Source organism: Neophocaena asiaeorientalis, unplaced genomic scaffold (assembly GCF_003031525.2).
Source record: "Neophocaena asiaeorientalis asiaeorientalis breed wild unplaced genomic scaffold, Neophocaena_asiaeorientalis_V1.1 scaffold145, whole genome shotgun sequence".
NCBI classification, from domain to species: domain Eukaryota; kingdom Metazoa; phylum Chordata; class Mammalia; order Artiodactyla; family Phocoenidae; genus Neophocaena; species Neophocaena asiaeorientalis.
Genome location: NW_020172629.1, coordinates 1,232,451 through 1,244,043, shown reverse-complemented (window position 1 = coordinate 1,244,043; position 11,593 = coordinate 1,232,451). Strand labels below are relative to the sequence as shown.

At 41.9% G+C, this 11,593-nt stretch overlaps 1 pseudogene; it reads left to right on the top strand.

Moving 5' to 3' along the window:
- The first annotated feature begins 3,731 nt into the window (after positions 1 to 3,731).
- LOC112395796 (vacuolar protein sorting-associated protein 26A pseudogene) lies at positions 3,732 to 11,184 on the top strand (annotated as a pseudogene).
- The last annotated feature ends 409 nt before the right edge of the window (positions 11,185 to 11,593 follow it).

Below are 11,593 nucleotides of genomic sequence, written 5' to 3'. Positions count from 1 at the left end.
AAGATCAATTTGTGAAAATAAATGACCTTTCGGCAAATAAATCAGAGCCATAGTTTCTGCAACAGCAGGTTACTGCTATTGTATGATAATGTTCCCCTGATGTAGAAGAACGTTACCTAGTGAACAGCCAATTCGACTAATGCCTAAAGAGCTAAATGATGATTTTGATTAATTTACTTCCTTTCCACCATTTACTATCCAGTATGGTGTTGGCGTAAAGCAGTAAGATTCAGAGCCTAGGTCTGAAGTCCAGATCTGCATCTTGGTGGACATGGGACCACAGGCAAGTTACTTAACATCTCTGAGTCCTTGCAAGAGCACCTCGGAGGACCACTGTGAGGGTTAAGTGAAAGAAATCCACTCCTGGCACACAGTTTTCTATCTTCTAATCCACAGAGAAACCGTCCTCCTTTTCTTGCCTAATCACTGCCTAATCACAAGGAATACTTCCTCCTTTTCCAAACTGCGGCACTTGACCAAAAGAAATTAAAAATTCCTGGTCCACCATAAAGCACTTTCTTTATTTCTAACTGTATTTTCACAGCTGTTGAGATATTGCTTTATTGACCCTGGATTAACTTTGTAGTCTATTTCCCATAATACCACACCCAGATCCAAGTAATTGTTTTTCTCCTGCGACCCTAATACCATTACCAATTATCTAACTTTGAATCTTCCACTTCAGATATTGAAATCCATTTAGATGATAAAAGGAGCTCATGTTGCCTCGGTTTTTACTCACCGACACACTCGTTACCACCCAGGGGCTACCTTCACACCCCTCCAAGAAACATCAGTTCCGGTATCCATTTTACGCGAAACACAACAAAAATGGATGTATATGGCGCCATCAAAGCAACAGTGCTGCAAAGGGATCTTCGATGGGGAGTAATGTAAATTTAAAAATTTGTAGTCTCTGATAGATTTGTCCGGAATAAGACTTCAAAGTCTCCCATAGTAGCGAATCCATATATGTAGAGCTTTTCTCACTTTTTTGAAAGTTGGGTAAAAGGCGTAAATTTTACACTTGAATCTTCCATCTTCAAAGTTGCCTTCCGTGCAGCAACTTACTCAATCTATAGCCCTTAAAATAAAAGCTATAATTTAACAAGTAGATTAAAAAAATAAATGGGTATTTTTCTGCTCTCCTGGATAAATGGAAACATTTGCCTCACTCCAGTATGTGGATGTACCAAGTAGGAATTTCTAGACTTAAGCTTACTTATAACTCCTGCTCACCCCCTCCTCCTTCCTCTTTTCCAGCTAGTAAATGTCATAGTGACATTTCCTTGTTTGTAATAACACATAATTTAAAGATTTTGACTGGGTCATTTTGCCTTTTCCATCAATCTTTTTCTTGACTCTCCTTAGTTTAACACCTCTACAACCCAGGAGAGAGTACGTGACGTGACAGCTCAGAGCTCCACCAAGGATTCTGCAAATTATTATGTGGATCCTGATGTGTCTAGAATTAAAATAGATACTTTAAGAATACAGGGACTATTTAGAAAGATTAAGGGGTTTTGATAATGTCCTGGTGAACCATAGCTTAAAGAGAACAGGAAGTTTTATTGAGGCAGAATCACTAAAATGTGTGAGACAGGAAATATAGGTTTTCTTTGCCTATATTTCTTGGCCTGTTTCTTCAAAAAACTTCATTGTTTTATAATGAGAAAATTTATAACTCTCTTGCTCTACTGATCCGACTGGATTTTGGAAGGGTTGCCTCTCTTAACCCTAGTCAAACTCAGAGACGAGAAACTCAGCACACATGGATATTATGGAATTTATTATTTTCACTTAGGAAATCAACATCATTAATCAATAAAGCTTTGCTAAAAACACTTTAAAAAACCTGGTGGAGGGCTTCCCTGGTGGCGCAGTGGTTAAGAATCCGCCTGCCAGGGCAGGGGACACGGGTTCGACCCCTGCCGGGAAGATCCCACATGCCGCGGAGCAGCTACGCCCATGCGCCACAACTACTAAGCCTGCGCTCTAGAGCCCGTGAGCCACAACTACTGAGCCCACGTGCCACAACTACTGAGACTGTGCTCTAGAGCCCACAAGCCACAACTCCTGAAGCCTGGGCACCTAGAGCCCGTGCTCTGCAACAAGAGAAGCCACCGCAATGAGAAGCCCGTGCACCGCAAGGAAGAGTAGCCCCCGCTCGCCGCAACTAGACAAAGCCCGCGTGCAGCAACGAAGACCCAGTGCAGCCAAAATAAATAAATTAAAAAAAAACACCCTTTAAAAAAAAAACTTAGTGGATCCCTCACTATTTGGATCCACTCTCCTATCACCGAAGTTCTTCTGCATTGTCATCATCATTCACAAATATTTACTGGCCATGAACTAAGGGCAAGGTTCTAGCTCCTGTTCCAGGAATAAAAGTATATGGAAAAATACAGAGTTGGCTCCCAAGTTTTTTTTAATAATATAGCTGAGTAGACAAGCACAAAATATATTAAGAAATATAATGTTAGTATTTTCTAGGCCCCTGGAGACCACCTAACACAATAAACACTTTAATAAAAGTGGCTAAACATGGAGATGCTGATTCCTTGGTAACAGCCACAAAGCCAGTTGAGAGCCTAGCTGACCGTGGGAAGCCCACTCTCTTCTTTCCTATTTCAATCCTCCTCTCCAAATGAATGGCACCACAATTTCTAATCACAGATCAAAGAAATGAGGGACCATTACGTGCAAACTACGATGAAGACCCTTTTCCCAAAATGAAAGACTTCCAGTGATTTGTCACCATTACATGGCTACTCAGAGTGTGCTCTGAGGGGAGAAACTACCAGAGCAGGATAAGAAGAAGATGCTATCTGAAGTGGACAGCTGACCCAAGATGCTGGACCAGGCCTGTATACAAAAAGAAAAGGGTGCTCTTAGGATGACCACCGATAGCAGCACTGGGGGGCTTTCTAAGAAATGCAGAATCTCGGGCCCCATGCCAGAACTACTCAATCAGAATATGCGTTCTTACGAGAATGCCTAGGTGAGGAGTGTACACAGCAAGGTTTGAGAAGCACCACGCTAGAGGGGATTTTAGCATGAAGGGTGAATTTGCCAAGAGTTCCCACTTTCCTTGGATACACATGAGCACGTAAGCAACCTCCATACTTAATGAGTAAAGAAAATGGAAACTTTCCATTTTGGCGAGGCTGCCCGTGTTCTTTAGATAAAGCACCATCTCAAGGGAAGCACTGTGTCCTCCACTGCCCAGCAGAAACCCCAGCGCTTCCGTGAATCCTTTTCAAATCACAGAAGCCAAGATACATCCTCTCAATACACACACTGCGCTTAGGGAGCATCCCCCCTTACACATATCACCAACTGCCCGGTGTTCTCAGAGATGTAAGGTAACTCCAAGTAGAAAGAGAACCAAGCTTAACTGTATCTTCCTAACTCGGTTTCAACTGAGGCACCAAAAGTTAAGAACTGTAATGATGGTAGCCAAGCATCCCTACAGCCTAAGAGGTCCGTTAGACTAGTAATACAGGAAATGATAAAAGGGTTTGAAATGGAGAGCACACAATAGCCATCATCCACCTGAGAGGAAGCTTCCAATACAGAGAGTTGGTGGAATTCTCTGGAATCTCCATCCTTCCGGTGGAGAAGGATGTACAACCGGATGAGGAAAAGCAAAGCTGTTGGTTGTCTCTGAGAACAGAGTTCCCCTCAGGGAGCTTGAAATGGGGCCCCCCAAAGCATAAAGCAGTGGTACCCAGACCCCTCCTGGAAAAATTTAAAATCAAGGAGCTGAACCCAGAGTGCCTCTCAGGCAGCCGGATGTGAAGGGTGAGCAAGCCGTACCCGTAATGGTGACGGGACACGGGATGCTTCTCGGGAACCAGAAATGGACCACGTGGGAGGTGGAAGCCAGGAGCCCCAGCCAACGGAGCAAAGTACCTAGCCCAGGGTGACACCAGGAAGCGTGCGGATGGGGACGGTATCACAGCTGGGGAAGATGCTACAGTCACCCATCAATATCCTGTGTGAGCACATTCAAAGAAAACGCCCTGAAAACACCCCACGAAAATAAAAGGTCACTTTTACGCATTTGCCACACCTAGAGCAATCTGTGACCCTCCATATTCGCTCTGCCTTTCCCCTCATTTCTTCCCTGTCTGAACTCAGCCTTGGGGAAGTGACAAATGGGGACTGGTGGGTGCAGAAGAGGAAGAAGAAACGTGCCAGGAAGGAGGCACAGAGAAGCCGCCCCCCACCCGTCCCACAGGCTTCTAGACCTCAAACAGGTCAAGCTGAGAGAGAGAAGCCTGTCTTAAGCTTATTACAGTAGACTGGCCTGGGCATTTTAACTTCTGAAATCACACTATTTGTAACAGAAAAGGACCCAGCAAAAGCTAAATAGCTTCACAAATCTGGGTACAAACTAGCCAAAGATTTGTTTCGAAGGCACAGGTGGAAAAAAATAAGGTCGTTTCATGAAAGCTCCATGGGTCCAGGGCATTCAGAAGAACCCTGGGAATTCATTGAAGAAGGAGGTCGGGTCTCAGGCTTATTGAAGCCCCCAGGTGCTTTACACATTCCACATCATTTTTCCTAGAGCTCATTTGATAGCGAAAACTGTAGAAGCCCCCCAAAGTAGCTCAAATTAAAAAGCAAAGCAAAAACAATAACAAACAAATGTATTATGGATGTAATCTAGATATTCTGGGCAGTGGAGACCTTGTCCGACCCTCATCTTGAACCTATATCCAATGTTACATCAAACGACCCAACTCCAATTGCCACAGGTCTAGCCATATAGCCCATCAGTGAGCCCACAGGTTTTCTTGCTACTTCTCTGAAAAGTGAGATACAACACCCAACGTTTCTATTCTGTTCCCCAACCCACATCTCCTGGCCGCCAGCAACATCATATTTTCTTCCTTGTTCCCTTTTATCTCTTGCTATAAAGCCTCACACATACCCTCTATTTTTCTGACAAGTTCAGCTCTGGCGAGCTCTGTCCACTAATAACCTGGAACGTAGCCATCAGTCCCACTCCTGCTTAGAAAACAATTCAGTGACTTTTGTTTCCCCCTCACTTGTGTCTCTTGAGATACACAGCAAGAATGCAAAGAAGCTTATCAAAAAGTCTGTTCAACCAAAACAGTTCTATTTGGTAGGAATGGGGAGAGGGAGTGAAAAATAGGAAATCTTGGTAGTAATTACAGAGTTTTCTTTATTTTCTATCAATTTTACATATTGGACATCTCAGGAAACAGAAGGAGCCTACGAGGAAATAAAGGGGAGTAGAGACAGGCTTTACGTGAACTGTACCCGAAAGTCTGAAAGCGAGGCCGGGTCCTCTGAGTCTCAGGGGTCATCGTGTCTTTCACCTCTGCTGCTCCCCCCTCCCCTTTCTCCCAACAGTTATTCTTAGCAGCCCATGACCGTACATGGCTGTCAGAGTCTCTGTGATCTTACCTGTGAGCCCTCTGTCCTCTGATGGGTGTCTCTTAGCTCAAATTTCCAAGAGAGTGTTTGACTGGCTCAGCACATCCTGGGGATTTATCCCCCTGAGAGCACGCGTTCGGCCCTGGTCTAAACAGCTGTATCAGGAGAAGGTCGAGTCCTCTGTTTCAAACAGGAAAGGAGGGGCGTGGGCAGGGCTCTACTGTCACAGACCATAAATGGCCCAGGAAGCAATGAATAGCATCTCTGGTACACACATGTCCAGCTGGGAGTTGACGAGTCAATTAAGAAAGGAATGTTGCACCACCACAAAAGTGGATAGAGCCGGGAGAAGATGATACACATGGCTTTATTGTTTTTATTTGTTTCGTATTGTGTTCCTCTTGATGATTTCTCAGACTCTTGACTGTTATGCAGAGGAAATTAAGCTGCAGAGTTCCTGTACTGGAAAGAACGAGACTCTATTCTCACGGGTTCCAAATAAAAAGCACCAGAAGCCAATACAGACAATGTGAAGTAATAACTGTCTATCAGAATTCTATGTGTCCCTCAGTTGCCAAAGATCACAGTTATCAATCAGGGAAGAAGAAAAAGTGTGTTGCACTAAGCCTTGAGTCTGCGTGCTATTTCTATGACTGTAGGACACATGCTATGACCCGGCTAAACACTACTGACCACTCTTTTCTCTGACCAACTGCAATCCTGCAATGTAGCTGTACTCATGTTTCACACCCCCTGGTATTTTATGCTGTTGTTTCCTGTCTCATCTGTGAAAATCCTATCTCACTCATAAAAGTAGCAGTTTTTTTTTTTTTTTTTTTAAGAATAGTAAACAAGGAGTCCAATGCCTATGAAATACATAAATAAACCTCAGCACTGAGGAAAGGAATAGATAGACTTAGGGGTTGAAACTTACTGAATAACAAAATGCATTACTATTTATTTATACATTTTCAGTTTGAACACATTTTCTTGCTTTCTACCCCCGCCCCCCACCCCCGTGACTACAAGTGTTTGCATATAATCATGGAGCTCCATTTCCTCAGTTTAAAAAAAAAAGGAGAAATAAAAACTTAGGTATCTACCCTAGTAGCTGTTATGAAGATGAAATAAGATAACATTCAGGAAAAAGTTGTGAAAAGTGGAAGGACAGAGAAAGGCATCTCAAACTGTTGATGGCCTCTTCATTTCATTTAGGACCTTCCAGTCTTCAGGCCTCAAGTTTATGTCAGATATTCATAGTGTTTGTTTTTACGCTAAAGTGTGAAGGACTCCCACTGGCTTAGAGTTTCCATTGAGTACATTTTACTATAGAAATGCCTTTGATTTCTACGCCCAGGGATGTCTTAATAATGGCAATCATTTTGCCTTGGCTCTTCCTAGGGTTGAAATGTCACCAGCAAGTAAGAGCTTGATGGGGCTCTGAAACCTAGTGAATGTCCTCAGTTTTCACATAATGAAAAAAAAAAAAAGGCCCAGAGAGCTGCAGCCACTTCCCTGAGACTCAATCCAAACAGGAGGCACAGCTCAACCAACTCTGAGATCCAGTCATCCCCCTTTTCCCTTAATTCCACATTCCTCCACCGAACGAGTTTTTCCACATCTGAACTCATACGTTTGAGATGACTTTAGCAAAGGCCCCATGCATCTTCATCTTTTATTTTATGAAAAATAAAATTAAAAAATATGAACTTGTTCTGCTGCATTCACATTTTGTCAGATATAATTTTTAATTATCTAGTAATGTCTAAATATCTTATGTCTTCTTAACTGCATATGAAAATTTCATTTAAAAAAAAGGAAGACAGAAGTGAGGGATTAACAGGTACATACTACTACATATAAAGTAGATAAACAACAAGGTTCTCCTGTATAGCACAGGGAACTATATTTGATATCCTGTGATAAACCATAATGGAAAAGAATCTGAAAAAGAATATATATATGTATAATTGAATCACCTTACTGTACTCCTGAAATTAACACATTGTAAATCAGCTATATTGTTCAATAAAAAATTGTTTTAAATTTTAAAAATAAAAAAAGGAGGATAGAGACACTTGAAAGAGCATTATAATCATGTAGCATGAAGACAATTCAAACTTTCTAAGGCCCTAAAATGTGGGGAGGGGATGAGTGACGTGTCAGATAACTTTCCTCCACCTCTGTTGACTAAATACAGATTTCCAGGCCCTTAGTCAAAAGTAATATGAGATTTGGGATCTACAAAATTCCAATCCCTCTGTTTCCTTCACAAGATACAAGATGCGAGATCTTTAAAATACTGCACTTGAGGGACAGCTTTTGACTTAAAACAATCCAACCTGTTAGACCAGAAAAACATTTACTTCTCATTTACTGCCCTCTATTCCTGGTTAACTTATGCATGAGCTCATCTTTGTTCTATGCATTTTACTGAGAAAGCGAGAGGACAATGCAAAATTTAAAAATCAATAAAACGTAAACCAAAATAACATAAATAGATTTTCACTAATATTCTGGAAGTCATTAAAGCAATTTATGTCTCATGCATTCCATTAAACTTTCTAAAATTCTCCAGGATGATTTAGATTCTGGGTAGCTAAAAGAATTTACATATATATATTTTTATTTATATGGGTTTCTTTTCCTATTTCTTTCAGAAATTACTAACCACACAAGGAAGGTCCTTGTTTAGCATGAAGAACCATGGTTGGCAAGACAAACCCTGACCAGGACACACCCTTGGGAACATTAAATACCAGTGAAGCGTCCTGAGGCTGATACAGCATGTGGCCCTTGACTTTGTGTGCAAATAAAGAAGACAGACGTGAAACAACCTGGTTCCATGGAATCTGCCAAGTCTGGGAACCAGGGAACGAAAATTGAGTCTTGACTCCCTCATGAACTACTTATACCCTGTTGGAGCTCAGGTTTTATGAAATGAGAGGATTGAGCAAAATTACCTGAGCAAAATTATCTTTGGTTTTTATTTAATTTTTTAACTTTCTAGACAATTCTATAGGTTACATTCCATTTACAGTTATTACAAAATATTGGCTTTTAAAATACAGAGGATTCTCTTGAAATAATACCATTTGCAGCAATGCGGATGGACCTAGAGATCATCACACGAAGAGAAGTCAGAAAGACAAATACCATATGATGTCACTTATATCTGGAATCCAAAAGAGGACACAAATGAACTTATCTACAAAACAGCAACAGACTCACACGCATTTTTTTAAATCTTAAGAATTGCCTCAAAAAAAAAAAAAAAAAAGAATTGCCTCTATTAAGGGAGGGCATCAGGAAGTATGTAATAATCCAGGAAAGAGAGAATGAGAAGGTAAGAAAAAAATGAAGCAACGGTGGGCAAACTTGGGAAATAAATTGGAGAAAAAATAAAACCATCACAGAAATTAAGGGGAAACTGGAATAGGAACAGAAGCAAAAAAGATACTGGCATACATTGGCAGCTACATGGATGGACCTAGAGATTATCACACTAAGTGAAGTAAGTCAGAAGGAGAAAGACAGATACCATATGATATCACTTATATATGGAATCTAAAATATGACACCAATGAACTTACCTATGAAACAGAAACAGACTCACAGACATAGAGAATAGACTTGTGGTTGCCAAGGGGGAGGGCATACGGGGGAGGGATGGATTGGGAGTTTGGGATGAACCAATGCAAACTATTGTATATAGAACGAATAAACAGCAAGGTCCTACTGTATAGCACCGAGAACCATATTCAATATCTTGTGATAAAGCATAATGGAAAAGAATATGAAAAAGTATGTATACATATGTATACCTGAATCACTGCTGTATGGCAGAAATTAACACTACACTATAAATCAACTATACTGGGGCTTCCCTGGTGGCGCAGTGTTTGAGAGTCTGCCTGACGATGCAGGGGACGCGGGTTCGTGCTTCGCTAGCAAGGTCCTACTGTATAGCACCGGGAACCATATTCAATATCTTGTGATAAAGCATAATGGAAAAGAATATGAAAAAGTATGTATACATATGTATACCTGAATCACTGCTGTATGGCAGAAATTAACACTACACTATAAATCAACTATACTTCAAGTAAATAAATTAATTAATTAATAAACAAAATAAAATAAAACAAAGAGGATTCTCTCTTAATGGGAAAAACAGGCACTCCCACAGAGGATGACAGATGTCAGTGGTCAGGATCAGGGAAGCTGGGAATTCAGTAAGAGCTGTCGGCTGAGGTCCTGGTAGGTACAGGGATCAGAACAGGTAGAAAGGTCTGAAATTCAAGCCAAAAGACAAGCTGGAGAGTGGTACCTGCAACCAGGAGTTACGATGGACACCTTGTCAGGTGAATTCTAGATCTGTGATGTGCTCACTCCCAGGCCAGAACGTGTGAGGGAGGAGAAAAGGCAGGACGTGAACCACGTTACGACAGCGATAAATCACAATTCACAAGCCTCGCGTGTGTCTGTGATGCCCAGAGCAGCTTGTGAGTCACGGCTGATCTAACCACTAGGAAGGCTTCCTAAGGAGAGGAAGTCGGTGATTAAGCTGTGTCCCCAAATCCGGTAGGGAAATCCTTTAACCCGTGAAAAGGAGGAGGAGGTGCTTAATTCCAAAAAGAAAAAGTGCAGACTGAGGAAAAGTTTGGAAAGTGGGTGAAATGGCTCATGAAGCGAAGCTCTGCGGATCTTAAACTGGAAGGGGCAGGAAAGAGTGGGAAACGAGGAGTTATCTTGGAGAAGGGTTATCATTAAATTGGCTTGTGTTTTCTGTGAAAGGGGGAAAAAGGAACAAATGAGAACCTTTCGATTTAACAAGTTATTATTTATCAGAATGTGAATTTTGGAGACCATACATTGGGGGGAAAAAAGAGAGACGGAGAGGAAAGAGTGACAAAAGAAGATATGAAAAAAGACTGAGAACCAACAAGAAGAGTGGTTCACAGAGATTTAAAGAGTCCTGGGGAGGGGAAGGTAGGAGGGTAAAGCAATACTGGGAGAATGGCACCAGCTGGCCTTTCTTTCCTGGATATGGTCTCAAAGTGCAGAGGAGCATTTAATTTTGTACTAACGATTTAGAAAAACAGAAGCCTGGGCTGGGAGTTCTCCTGAAGGAAGAAGAGTGAAGTGGGGGGGACGCGGCGGTGGCAGCACCGACAATGGGTTTTCTTGGAGGATTTTTTGGTCCCATGTGTGAGATCGATGTTGTCCTTAATGATGGGGAAAACAGGAAAATGGCGGAAATGAAAATGGAAGTTGGCAAAGTAGAAAAGCGCTATCTTTTCTATGATGGAGAATCTGTTTCAGGAAAGGTAAACGTAGCCTTTCAGCAACCTGGAAAGAGGCTAGAACACCAAGGAATCCGAACTGAATTTGTAGGTCAAACGGAACTTTTCAATGACAAGAGTAATACTCACGAGTCTGTAAACCTAATGAAAGAACTAGCCTTACCTGGAGAACTGGCTCGGAGCAGAAGTTATGACTTTGTATGTACGCAAGTTGAAAAGCCACGCGAATCTTATATCGGTGCCAATGTCTGCTTAAGGTATTTCCTTAAAGTGACAATAGCAAGAAGACTGACAGACTTGGTAAAAGAATATGTATGACCTTATTGTTCACCAGCCTACTACCTATCCTGATGTCAACAACTCTATTAAGATGGAAGTGGGCACTGAGGATTGTCTACACATAGAATTTGAATATAATAAATCAAAGTATCATTTAAAGGATGTGACTGTAGGAAAAATTTACTTCTTCTTATTATTCTTTTTTTTTTTTTTCAGGCTACAGACATGCAGGCTCAGTGGCCATGGCCCACGCGCCCAGCCGCTCCGCAACATGTGGGATCCTCCCGGACCGGGGCACAAACCCGCGTCCCCTGATTGGTAGGCAGACTCTCAACCACTGCACCACCAGGGAAGCCCCATGAGATCCTTTTTAATTCTAGTCCTTGTTGATGAGGAAGACAGGATGTACTTCAAGCAGCAGGAGATCATTTTGTGGAGAAAAGCTCCCGAAAAACTGAGGAAACAGAGGGCAAGCTTTCACCAGAGAGTTGAATCGCCAGAATCACAGGCATCTGCTGAGCCGCCTGAAATGTGAACGGAATAGGAGAAAAAAAGAAGAAAAAACCTCCTACATCCGTTGAGATTTAAGCGCGGCAGGT